Raw genomic sequence first — 13,605 nt, forward strand, 5'->3', positions numbered from 1 at the left:
CTCATAGACTTTGAAAAACTTATGGTTTCCAAATGAGACAGTTTGGAGTTTGGGGGACGTGCTGGGGATTTGGGATGGAAGTACTATAAAATATCATTGTGATGATCATTGCACAACTATAAATGTAATACATTTCATTGAGTATAAAAAATAAATAAATAAAGCAAATGAAATAAAAACAAAAATAAATGTGACTTAGATTTAAAAAATGCAAGGAAAAACATTTACTACCAGGGAACAATCATAAAGAGAACATATATAATGAATGGTTTTCATAAGGTACATTCATTGCTCCTTTTATGATTATGACTAATGTTAGAAAAGATGGAGATATTTCATTAAGAGCAATGGAAATGTTCATGAGTGGGAAACACTGGAAGTTTTCAAGGAGAAATAGGAAGATAATACAATAAAAAGGCATAAAACAAGTCATCGGCCCTTTCATTCCAATGTGTAAGCACCCTTCTACATGAACACTGATTTTCCATAATTCAATGAGTAGTTAAGACTCATGACCCTTCAATCATGTGATCTTCCTGAGTTGAGGACAAGTGGCCTCTTTATAGCTGCCATTCTGAAGAATGCCATCAGAACCCTCTTTATGTCTCTGTTCCTCAGACTGTAGATGAAGGGGTTAAGCATGGGCATGACCACAGTGTACACCAATGACCCTGTTGCACTTGAGTGTGAGCTGTGGGTAGCAGTAGAGCTAAGGTATACACCGATGCTTGTACAATAAAACAAGGAGACAACAGAGAGATGAGACACACAGGTGGAAAAAGCTCTATACTTTCCCTGAGCAGATGAGATTCTATGTATGGAGGAAGCTATTTTAGAGTAAGAGTAAAATATTCCAGTGAGAGGACCACCAGCCAGCAGCACAGCTGCAATATATATCACTACATCATTAAGAAATGTGTCAGAACAGGCAAGTCAGACCATATGATTGACTTCACAGTAAAAGTGAGGGATTTCCACCTCTCTACAGAAGGATAGTTTCCATACCATTAAGGTTTGTAACAAGGAATGCAGAACACTGATTACCCAGCTAACCAGAACCAGAATTCCACAGAGTTGGGGGTTCATAATGACTGTGTAGTGCAGGGGGTGGCAGATGGCCACAAAGCAGTCATAGGCCACACAGTCAGGAGGAGGTCATCCAACCCTGCAAACAGCATTAGAAAATACACCTGGATGATGCAGGCTACATAGTTTATAACTTGTCTTTGTGTGTAGATGTTCCACAGCATCTTTGGGATGGTGGTGGAGACGAAACAGATGTCTACGAAGGACAGGTTGGAGAGGAAGAAGTACATGGGTGTGTGGAGGTGGGAGTCTGAGATGACAGCCAGAATGATGAGCAAGTTTCCAAACATAGTGATCAGGTACATGGAGAGGAAAAGCCCAAATATGAGGGGCTGCAGTTCTTGTTCCTCTGAGAATCCCGTAAGAAGAAATTCTGAAACACCTGTTATGTTCGTTGGTGCCATGTGGTGGAGGATACTACAAGGAAAGGGGATAATTTTCATACAAGTGGACATTACACACATTGTTGAAATGTTAATATTCATATTTTTTCTGTTAAAAATAATTTCAATATTTTGTTCTTGGACTTTACAATGCGTTTATGATTGTTAAAAATAGAATCTCCTAAAATTCAGTCATGGAGAATGAATACAGGAAATAAAAAATACATATAGTATATCAGATAGTGACAAGAGCTATGAGCTAAATGATAACAAGTATGAGGGAAAGAGTAAGGAGGGGTTACTATTTTTTTATGGCTATTCAGGAAAGACATGCAAATAAAGTGACATTTGAATAGGAGACCTCAAGGTAAAGAGAGCAGAAGCCATGAGCACTTCAAGAGAAATGGGTGCCTAGCAGGGAGAACAGACAGTGCAAAGGCCCTGAAGATGATGCTTGCTTAAGATGTTTGAATTTAAAAAAGGAAGCTAGGAGTTCCCCTTGTGGCACAGCGGAAACGAATCTGACTAAGAACCATGAGGTTGCAGGTTTGATCCCTGGCCTCACTCAGTGGGTTAAGGATCCGGCATTGCCATGAGCTGTGGTGTAGGTTGCAGATGCGGTTCAGCTCTGATGTTGCTGTGGCTGTGGCATAAGCTGGCGACTGTAGCTCCAGTTCGACCCCTACTCTGGGAACATCCATGTGCTGCAGGTATGGCCTTAAAAAAAAAAAAGCCACTGTGGGGATGGTAAAGGGAAAGAGGGAGAGTGAGGAGAGATAACATCAGAGATTGTTGCAGAACTAAGTGTAGGTGGCCTCCCTGCTGCTGCTGAACCTTCAAGTCACAAGGATTCCTTCATCCACAGTGTGTACCTCTAGCACTTTATGAAAATCTTGCAAAGGTGGCCTGTATGTATAAATGAAATCCATCTGTTGATTGAGTTCTGCCCTTTTTATATAAGAATCCCCTTGGAATATATGAGTTCAGTACTTGCTGAGACAAGCTCAGCAGGTGAGGGCTGAAGAATGAGTGCTGTGAAACTTAAGGAAAAAAGTTAACATAAAACAAGACACAGAGATATTTATCTTAATTAAAGGTGGGAACCAGGGGATTCAAGTTCTCAGGGACTAAGATCACCACCTCAAGAAACCACATTGCTTTTATTGTGCTCTTTAGGATTACATCAAGTGAGGAGGGATAGGTGCAGGATATAGTTTTTTTTTAATTTTTATTTTAAAAGTTCTTTTATTATTTAAAAGTCACATATCTGGTAGATGGTTAAGATTTTACTCCGACTTTTAGGCATTTAACAATCATTAGCATTTGAGGAAGGTTGGCCTTAGCTATCTATGCATAGCATCTAGAGAATTATCATTGTGCTTCCACAAATGGCATGCCTATCTGTGGCAAGCCAGTGTGCCTAGGTTTGCATCTTGATTCTCTTTGCTAATGCATATTCTGCTAACACTGCTCATAAACCACTTGGGGCCATGAGGTTCCTCTTTCTGTTATTTTAACAGGACACATCATGCTATGCAAATGGTGTGCCAATCTGCACAGGTCTGGCATGCCTAGACCAATGCATTATGTCCTCATTCAGCTGACCAAATGAATGACTTAGGCCTTTTGGTCTTTGTTCTTAAGCTTAAGTCATTTACCAGCACTGCAACAGTTTTTCAAGCAGGAATATGGGGTAAAGTAAAGCAGGACAAGATGGAGTTTTCAGCATAGAAAATAGAAGCAAAGAGGCTAAGAAAAGATTATAGTCCCCCAACAAGTGCTCCTGCTCTGAGGACTTCTTGTGTTACGGCAGATACCCAGCAGCCCTGTGCTGCAGCGTATCAGCTCTGGTGACAGCCCCGTGGCTGTAGCGTACCAGCTCCAGCAGCTCTGTGGCTGCAGTGGATCAGCTCTTTTACCCGGCGAGAAACCAAGCGAGCACTCGGAGAGTTGGAGAACTCAGGTTTATTACACCGGCGGGCTCAGACGAGATTGCTCTCCAGAGTCTGAGCCCAGAAGAAGGGTTTCACAAGCCTTTTATGGGCTACGTCTTCCGGGTCCAAGCTTGGCTAGTTGGACTGGAGTGATGTCAGGCAAGGTAGTAGATGCAGAAACAAATTTACAGAAGCAGATGCATGGGGGAGGACTGGTTGGGGCAGTTGGCTAGACTTTGCTTAGTCATCATGGCTGGGGTCTCTCCTTTCTACATTTTATTGGGACATTTTCTCCTACATTCCCCCCTCTTGATGCTTTTTCACATTCTTGGAGCAAGCATCAACCTTCCTGGTCTTCTTGGCCTGGAGGCTGATATAAGTGTGGCCGGGACATCACCACCGTTTGTAGCTTTATAGATTCTAGGCCTGAGGAGACAAACTTGACAAGACAGTTCAGGATACAGGGGCCAAATGTGAGGGCCATGAAGAGCACGAGGTGGGGCCCAGCCAAAGGCATGAGCCATGCCAACCAACTCCAGTAGTTGCCCCAATTTAACCATGAGTTATCTAATTCTTCCCTTCTCTTTGCTATGCATTCTTTTATTTGTTGGGCCATGTTTCTGACCTTTCCAGATCTGCTGGCATAAAGACAGCATTCTTCATCAGGCAAAGTTCCCCTTTTTCAGCAGTGAATTAGTCCAGTGCTCTCCTGTCTTGAAGGGCCACTTCTGCCATAGAGTCTACCTAATCTTGTAAGGCTACTAGGGAAGGAGCTACTTGTTCCATGTCATCTGTGAATTCTTTAGATAATTGATGATAATAAGCAGTGGAGGATGCTATTCCTCCCACTCCTGCTCCTATCCCTGCTGAAATTCCCAAACCAACTAAATAAGGGGATAATTTGCATTGCTGTCTTGTTCTGCCATGTGCCTCTATGGGCACCATTAGAGACTGATTCCCAGGGACAATATCTATTTGAGGAGTGACAAAGGCTAGAGTGCAGGTCCCTGTCCAATTAGCAGGGAGGCACTGGTAAGCATCTGTTAATCCTGTCCCATCCCATTGATCATTGTCCCAGTCTGTTGCCCCTGGAGTGAGCAGCAGGGTGAGTGTTAACAGAACTATGATTCCCTTAATCCTTCTCACTGACCCATTATGAACAGGGATTCTAGTATACTGACAGTCAGGAGATACATCACACAGATGAGTAGCTGGGCTCCCTGTCCCCATTCTGAAGGGGATACTGCATATAGCCCCACTCCAAATATGAGGGCTATGGCAATTTCAATTACCAATATTCCCCACCAGAGCATGAATTCAGTTCAAGTTTGCACAGAGATCCTCTGGCCTCCACTTGTACAAATCAACCAACTTCCAGTATGTGGCTGAAGCAGAGCTGTAGACTCAAGTTTCTGCCATGCGTAGACTGGCCAGCTTCTGGGTGTGACCAGAGCAGGGCCTGCCATCCTCCAACACCATATGTCTCTGGAACTTGATCCTGAGGGGGGTTCTCAGGATGCCGGACAGCTTCCCAGGTGTCTGTGTCAATGGTGGGAGCAGCCTTCTTTATTCTGGTGTGATGGATCCATGGGGTAATACCTGTAACCTTTATAGCAGTTGGGGTTGCTGTGCAACCCTTAATTTACAAATGTTAACCAATAGCCACATCAAAGAATGTATCGAAGCCCATGTTCCTACACTGACTACCTGAGTTAATATTCTGCCTCAATCCCACCAGTGAGTTGGAGACTCTAACTGTGGGGAAAAGGGGCAATAACCGCTCTGACTTCTTTCTGCTGAAAAGGGGCATCGTTAGGGAAAGCAGTTAGGTCTCCACTCATGGGACGGTGAAGTGGGCTTTGATACATTGCCTTGGGTACCCCTTCTATCAACATTTTAAGGTTGATGGCTTTTAATCAGGGTGTAATGAAGCAAGAAATACAGTTAATTATACAGGGACTGAATAAAAAGATATGGTGAAGAAATATTTTCACCAGGAGGAGGAGGTCATCTGGTTCCATAGGGCAGCTCCAAAAGCTGGAGCTGGATAGGACCGCTCATGAATCTACTGTTGAAGATCTAGCAGGGAATTAGACACATTCTGTGAACAATCAAGTATACAACATTTAGATTTTATAATAGCACAGGTAACTTGTATGATTTTTCTGATTTCTCTGGCTGGTTATGAAACACTTGTATGCCTTGGTCAACATGTAATTGAAAGCTACATTATGTCCTTGTGAGCAGTATGATTTATGGTACCACATTACTTTTAAAGTGAACTTACTCATATATAGACAGTCCCCATAAGGCACAAAATTCTCTTCTCAGTGTCCACTTCCCACACACCTTGTATCACTTTCTGTATCCATATTAGTCTGTCCCTTATTTTCCAACCAGAGCAATCAGCTGAAGACCGACTATCTTTCTTTTGCCTTAATAAAATGCAGTTCCATCCCTCATTCCTTCTATATTGAAAGCACACACATTCTACTTTTCTAAAGCAAACATGGACTGTCCTTTATAATTTCTCAAAACACATGTTTTTCTTATGGAGACCATTCAGGGTGGTACAGATCATATTGATTAATTATTCTAAATACCTTTAGTTTCTGTTTAGTAACTGATGTCTCAGTGTCTCATTTGACTTCTGTTAAACCTAGGTACGATAAGATATTATACCTAATGTTGACAGCTGTAACGACATGTGTGTATTAGTTAGATCAGCAAACTTCAATTCTAATTTAAGATATTGATTTAATACTGAATATTTCCCAGTTTACTGGAACCTAAAATTAATTCTGGTCAGTTAGTTACCTTCCATATTTTGAGAATTTATATATGCAAAGCCTTAGTCAAGGAAATGCAGAATAAAGGCATCTTTTAAATCTGATACAGTAACCCATGCTGCTGTTTCTGGAATTTGTGAAAGAAGAGTGTAGAGATTGGGCACCACTGGATGTAATGAGACCAGTGTCTCATTTATTAGATGAAGGTCTTGTACTAGGAACCAATCCCTGTTAAGTTTTTGCACTCCCAATGTGGGAGTGTTACAAGGGCTGATACATTCAATTAATAATCTGTTCTCTTATGCTTCCTATAATTGAGATAAGTCCCTGTCATGCCTTGGGTCTCAGAGGATACTGCTTTTGGCAAAGAAATAAATTCTGGTCTTTAAGACTTATTTCCACCAGTTGAGTATTTTTTGCTCTTGCTATGTTTCCTCCTATGGCCCAGAGTTCTGGGTCAGTATATACTTCCATCCAAGGCAGGCATAAACCTTGATTAGGCTCCATTGCCATGTGAATTGAGGCTTTAACCTCTTACAAAATATCTCTTTCTAAAAGAGGAGTTGAACTCTCTGGAACAATCAGAAAGGCATGAGAAAAGAAAATGGATTCCCAGTCACAACTCAAAGGTTGTGTAAGAAATTTTGTAACCGGCTTGCCAGAAATATAAATGTAGCAGATATATGAGGGAGGGGCCCAGGATTGGAGAGAAGGACTGAAAAGTGGCTCCCATATTCAGGAGGAAGTCAATAGGCTGTCTTCCTACATTTAGAGTCACCCAGGTCTCCTGAGTGGTGAGAAGGACAGGAGCCATTATGGAAATGTCCTGTCAGCCTTGATCCTGGGCCTGAGGGGGGTCAACCCCAGAGACCTTCATCTTCAGGGGCAGTCCCTCTTCCAATGATCTCCCCAACATATGGGGCATGGCCTAGGTGTTATGGTCTGAGTCTTGGGGCATTCCATTTAAAGGGTCCCTCTTCTCCACAGAGGAAACAGGCTCCGAGCATAGGTCTCTGCCCTAGTCCTCTCACCTTGGAAACTCCCAGGTTGACTCCCTGTAGTGCCATAACTAGAGCCTCAGCCTTTGTCTCTCCTCTCCTTCTCCTTTTATTCTTCCTGCCCCAGATTATAACATACTTGAATTGCTACTCTGAGGAGGTGCTCCAGGTCCTGATCAGGGCCAAAAGCCAATTTTTGGATCTTTCTCCATATATCTGGCAACAATTGAGCTATGAATTTATCCTTAAGAATTATTCAGCCCTCCATTGTTTCTGGGTTCCCTGTTTTATGTTTTCTCAATGCCTTTCTGAGTCTTTTTAAGAAAGCTGATGGACTCTTATTCCCCTAGTAAACCTCTGATAGTTTTTGACAGGCTTTTAATCCCTTAACTATACAAGTAATAAAATCATTTCTATGCCAATTGTTATTATCTCCCTCATTAGCAGACCAATTGGGATTGCTCATAGGAACTGCCAGACACCCTGTGGGGAATCTTTATCATTCCTCTTCTAATCTGCCTCTGGCATTTATAGCATCATTCCATTCATCTTCCCCAGCTTTGAGCAGTTTTGGAGACTTTATGTAATTTTCCACTTATAGTCAATGTCTGTTTCCGTAATAACATGACATCTTTGAAGGCTAACTCAAAGGACTGCATGAGACCCTGAAAACCTCAATATATCTGGGTCATCAGCAAATTTTCCCAAATCTGTTTTTATTTGCCCTAAGTCCTGAAGTGAAATGGGTGTATGGACCTGTATTTGGCCCCCATTCTCTGTTTGCTACTTCTTGTAAAGGGAATAGAGAGATATATAACTTTGGCACTGGCTTGGGGGGAGGAGGAGCCTTGAGCAGTATTGGAGAAGGCTGGCTAACTTCTGGCTAATTGGAGAATGGTATTATAAGCTAGTGAGCCTTCAGATGGCTGTTGCTCTCCATCTGACAGATTATATAATGGCCAGGCTTTTGTTCAAAAGAAAATTAAATGTTTCTTTTTCAGAATCTCAGGGTCAAACTTTTTCCAGTTCTTCAAGGCACATGTCAGAGGGGTTGCTATTGTCATGCACCAGGCTTGAGGGTGTGGCTCCCATCCAAAAAAGACAAAAAACAGCATCCAGTACCTATTGTCCTTTCTTGGCTATGTGAGGGTGTCCCCTCTCTCATATGGAGCAGCTAGACACTAGTGGTCAAATGTCCCATCCGACCTCAGGCTGACTGGAATTAACCACTCTTTACCAGCATAGCCTCTCTTCCCATCCTCCCTGCCCATTGCCTGTCTCTGGACAGAGGTGAAGAAAACCCAGGCATACAGGCCCTGCCCTGAGTTTTCAAATCCTTAGATGTTCACTCTGACATGCCCTGTATTAACATTAGGAAAGTTTCTAAACCACAGTTAACAGGTAAATTGGATGAACCAGCCATCAATTACTCCAACCAGGATGAAAGTAAACAGCAAAAAGCAAAACTGACTATGCCGAGGCTCTGAGGCTAAACACTTGGCCTAAGTTGGATGAATACTAGCTATGAACTCCTTTTCCCCCACAGGCCTGGTAACAACTCAGGATGGTCTCAACATCTAGAGGTCTGTTTCCTTTGCCCCCACAGCTCTATTTGAGGTAATGAATGGCAAAGGAAATTATGAAAGATCAGGTTAGTTTTATACCATAATCTTCAGAAAATCCCTTTTTGAAATCTTTGATCACACAGTCTACAACCACAGGTTTAGACTTGGGTGAACCCATGGTGTCTTTATGTGGATCTTTTCTATGGCTTGATATTATGAGACCTTCTCTGGCCTCGTGGGTGGTATCCCCAATAGCTTTGCCTCCACCACTTTTGAAAGCAAGACAGATCCCACTCAGCTTGCTCTATGACTGGGAAGAGCACCTGCTTTCTTGTAAATATCTCCGATCCATCTGGGCCCCCAGTCTCAGGAAGGCACTCTCAGACAAGTTCTAATGTTTTGGGCAAAGGACAGGGGACTTTGTACCCAATCCTCCCTATACCCTGAACTGAGCCAAGGATGACAGGCTTGTCTCCCTGACTCAGATCCTGGGCCTCCATGAACTGACAAAATGGGGAGTCCCATGGCTGGTTTAGAATCTGGGCCAGGAGTTCCTGGAGGCCCAGGGGCAAGGTCAAATTAGATCATCTCCTTGGAGGAATTTATGGCCCAAAATGGCGGAAGCACAGGGGTCTCTGGCTCATGGGCTTCTGGGTTAGGTCCCACACCATGTGGCCACCCTGTGCCGGTGTCGCAGACAAAACAAGGGAGGGTGCCCCCTTCTCAGAAGGTGGCCATTCAGATGTCCACCTGACCGCCCCCATCTCGGGAGTTTAGGTGCCTCTTAACAATTGGCTGGTTTGTATAATCCCCGAACTTGGATTGGACTCGCAGGGAGGGAAGAGAACCCTCAGAGTCCGCTGCAGCCATAAGCCCTATGAGGTCACCACGGAACTGCAGGTTAGGACCCACTTGGACTCCATAGCCACTAAGACTGTGGAGCCAAAAACTCAAACCTGAAGCACAAGCGAATCAGGCTGCTCATTCACTCTCACACACACTCAGAGGTTATCACAATGCCTCCCACTCCCTGGGAGTCCATAAGGAGTAGCTCGATCAAGCACAACTTTCAATCAGCTGCACCTGACAGTTGCTCCACCCAAGCAAGAGGTTCCTCTGCTTCCAATCTGGAGCACTAGGACTGCTGCTCCGGTCAGGCACAGCTTCCTACCGGGAGAGTCTCCCTCAGGGGGTGATCAGTCCCCTCTTCTGCCCACTGGGGCAGGACCTGACTGGGGTTGGCCCTGGGGCCTTACCTTGTCCAGATGCCTTTCTGGTGAGTTTGTCCATCTCTCCACTGAGTCTGGTCGGGGTTCGGTCACCCGGGAGTCAGGAATGCCGCTCACCAAGGAGGACCCGGAACACCATCAGGTGGCGTGCCACCTCGTTCAGTTTGAGGCTCCCCAGCTCCCGGGTGGCCTTACCTCTGTTCCGGTAGCTCAAGGGCCAGAATGGTTGGAATCTCGCTGGGGCCTCCAGAAATGTTACGGCAGATACCCAGCAGCCCTGTGCTGCAGCGTATCAGCTCTGGTGACAGCCCCGTGGCTGTAGCGTACCAGCTCCAGCAGCTCTGTGGCTGCAGTGGATCAGCTCTTTTACCCGGCGAGAAACCAAGCGAGCACTCGGAGAGTTGGAGAACTCAGGTTTATTACACCGGCGGGCTCAGACGAGATTGCTCTCCAGAGTCTGAGCCCAGAAGAAGGGTTTCACAAGCCTTTTATGGGCTACGTCTTCCGGGTCCAAGCTTGGCTAGTTGGACTGGAGTGATGTCAGGCAAGGTAGTAGATGCAGAAACAAATTTACAGAAGCAGATGCATGGGGGAGGACTGGTTGGGGCAGTTGGCTAGACTTTGCTTAGTCATCATGGCTGGGGTCTCTCCTTTCTACATTTTATTGGGACATTTTCTCCTACACTTGCACTGCACAATCCATGGACACACACACACACACACACACACGCACACACACAACTTTGGCATAACAGTTTGTGTTACTTCTGTGTATTTTCACCCCTAACTACTCTGGCTTAGGGGTTGATGTAACTCAAGTTAATCAGATCAAATTATGTACAAACAACATCCAGAAATTCCAGTTTGTAATCTCAGGTACCAATAAATTTGGGAGTTCGATTTTGGTATGGAAATTTTCTCCTTTATATTAAAGATACATAACTAATAAGATACATACATAGATACATAAAAAATCTTTTCAGTGAACAAATATGCCTGTATATATACCTATCATCTTTCTGTAAACCTGGATATTAATGTATATATATTTCTCTATAACTGTCTATCCATCTGTCTATCATCTATCTATAGAAAATAGACGTGAAAGGGAATAAAGATCTGATAAACTCAAATTGTCCCTGAGAGACTGTAGTAAAGAAAATCTTTGGTTCTGGAGACATTTTGTAGGCTGTTAGAGTTCCTTGATGCCCAGGAAAAATAATAAAAAAGAAAAAATAAATTTATGCAGAAGTGAAAGTAGCAGTATAATTATGACCTGAAACACAAATTGTACAGATGGAGAGAAAACTGAGCAAAGGGAATAAACCAAGACTTTATAAAAGGATGTATAAAAAGTACAATGAATATGAATTGAATGTTGGCCATTTTTAATAACAGGCAGCAAATTTTGTTTTACCAAGTATGTGAATATATGTACACTCCTACAAGGATAAGTTTAGAAAAACAAAAAGTTAGGAAAGCAAAAGAATGACAAGGAGAATGAAAACATGCTAAACAGTGTGATTTCAAAACAAGTGTGGTAAACAGAGTCGAATGGAAAATTAAAAACTATTTGAATAAGAGATGAAATAGTAGTAATTTATAATATCAATGTGGATTAATTGAATTGACAATGACTTAAATGGGAAATAATATATTAAATAATGTTCCTAGAATGTCCTGGCAGGTAATACCTGCTCAGTTTTATTATTTGATGAATGAACTGTGACTTAGGTCTTATTATATACAAACATTTAATATGAGGTAAGATTGTATTTCAATTCATTTGCAAAAATTGAATTGTTGATGAAAGTTGTCATAATCACCTACCTTGAAAAAATGAAGTTTTTTGCCTCCCTCAAACTGCTTACAAAAATTAGAGTGATTAGGACTGAGCGTAAGAGTAACCTACACATTTCAGATGAATATCTTGACATCTAAATGTATAAAATTAATGGGCCAGAAAAACCATCTTAAATAATGTAAGAAATTTAGAAGAAAGACACAGACATGTGTAACATAGTAAATTAAAAAAAATTGACCCAAAATATGCCTCAAAATCAATTGTAGAAAAATTGGAATGCAGAAAAATGAGCATATAATACATGGGTAAATGATAATAACAAGCAAATCAAAATGGTGACTATATATATAAATCTTTGCTCTAACTCACTACATAGTTTAGGTAACAATAAGAAAGCTCTCTGCAGTCTGTCATACCACAGTCCCGGGGAAAAAACTTAAACATCCGACACATTTTGGGGGGGGGATTTTTGAACTAGTAGCAAAGATATACTCTTTAATTTTCCTTGCAGAAATGTAAAGTGTTAAAAGATTTTAGGGAAAAATGTTGGCATTCCCGTCGTGGTTCGGTGTTTAACGAATCTGACTAGAAACCATGAGGTTGTGGGTTTGATCCCTGGCCTTGCTCAATGGGTTAAGAATCCGTCGTTGCCGTGAGCTGTGGTGTAGGTTGCAGATGCGGCTCAGATCCCGAGTTGCTGTGGCTCTGGTGTAGGCTGGTGGCTACAGCACTAGCCTGGGAACTTCCATATGCCAAGGGAGCAGCCCTAGAAAAGGCAAAAAGACCAAAAAAAAAAAAAAAAAGAGAAAGAAAAAAGAAAAAAAGGAAAAGATTTTAGGGAAAAGTGTGAAGATAGCTATATATATTCAAAATATAGATATTCTTTAACTAAATGTTCTTCAGTGTTGGCACAATGGACATTGGACATTCTGGGCCAGATCAGTGTTCATGGTGGGGTCTGCTCTGTGAACTGTCCAAAGTTTAGAGCATCCCTGAGTTATGTATAATACTTCAGTATGATCCCTCCCTGTGTGACAGCCAAAAAAGTCTCTGGACATTGCCCAGTTAACCCTGGGAGACAAAATCATTCATGGTAAGAATGACAGTTTGAATGTCATTCTCAATACATTTGTGTAGCATTGATATTACAGCAACTTGACGATAAAGGGTACGAAAATCCATCAAAGTGAGAGTAGCACAGGCAGACTATGACCTGTTATACAGATATATAATATAAATACATTTAACAATATGGAATAACAATTATGAATCTTCATTAAATTAGTGATTGGAAACAAGTCTGTGAGGAATTACTAAGCAGGAAAACAGGACAAAACTTAGGAGCAATGATGCAGTAAAACATAGAGTTTTACAATGTGCAAGGGTCTTATTCTTGCATGTGTATAAAAGTGTATGAGTATGCATACTTGCATGATATAGAAAGAAAAGTTTTAAAATAAACTCAGAACTTGGGGGAAATATCAGTGAGAATGAAATTAGATTAAGTGGAGTTGTTTCAAAACAACTGCGTGTAACACAATAAAAGGCAAACCTTCAAGTATGTTCTATAAAGAGGATGCAAACTATTTTACATTTAGAATGGAGAAGCAATGATATCCTCCTGTATAGCACAGGGAAATATATCCAATCTCTTGGGATAGAAAATATGAGAAGAAGAATGTGTATGTATGTGTGACTGGGTCACTTTGCTGTACAGCAGAAATTGGCACGACATTGTAAATCAACTATACTTTAAAAAATAAAAATGGTAAAATTAAAAAAGATAATGGTAATAATCTAACACATCAACATGGGTC

General features: G+C 42.0%; 1 pseudogene; it reads right to left on the reverse strand.

The window, feature by feature from the left end:
• Nucleotides 1-519: 519 nt before the first annotated feature.
• On the reverse strand, nt 520-1,490 carry LOC100513461 (annotated as a pseudogene).
• Between the last annotated feature and the right edge of the window lie 12,115 nt (nt 1,491-13,605).

The sequence above is a fragment of the Sus scrofa genome, unplaced genomic scaffold (genome assembly GCF_000003025.6).
Source record: "Sus scrofa isolate TJ Tabasco breed Duroc unplaced genomic scaffold, Sscrofa11.1 Contig2258, whole genome shotgun sequence".
NCBI classification, from domain to species: domain Eukaryota; kingdom Metazoa; phylum Chordata; class Mammalia; order Artiodactyla; family Suidae; genus Sus; species Sus scrofa.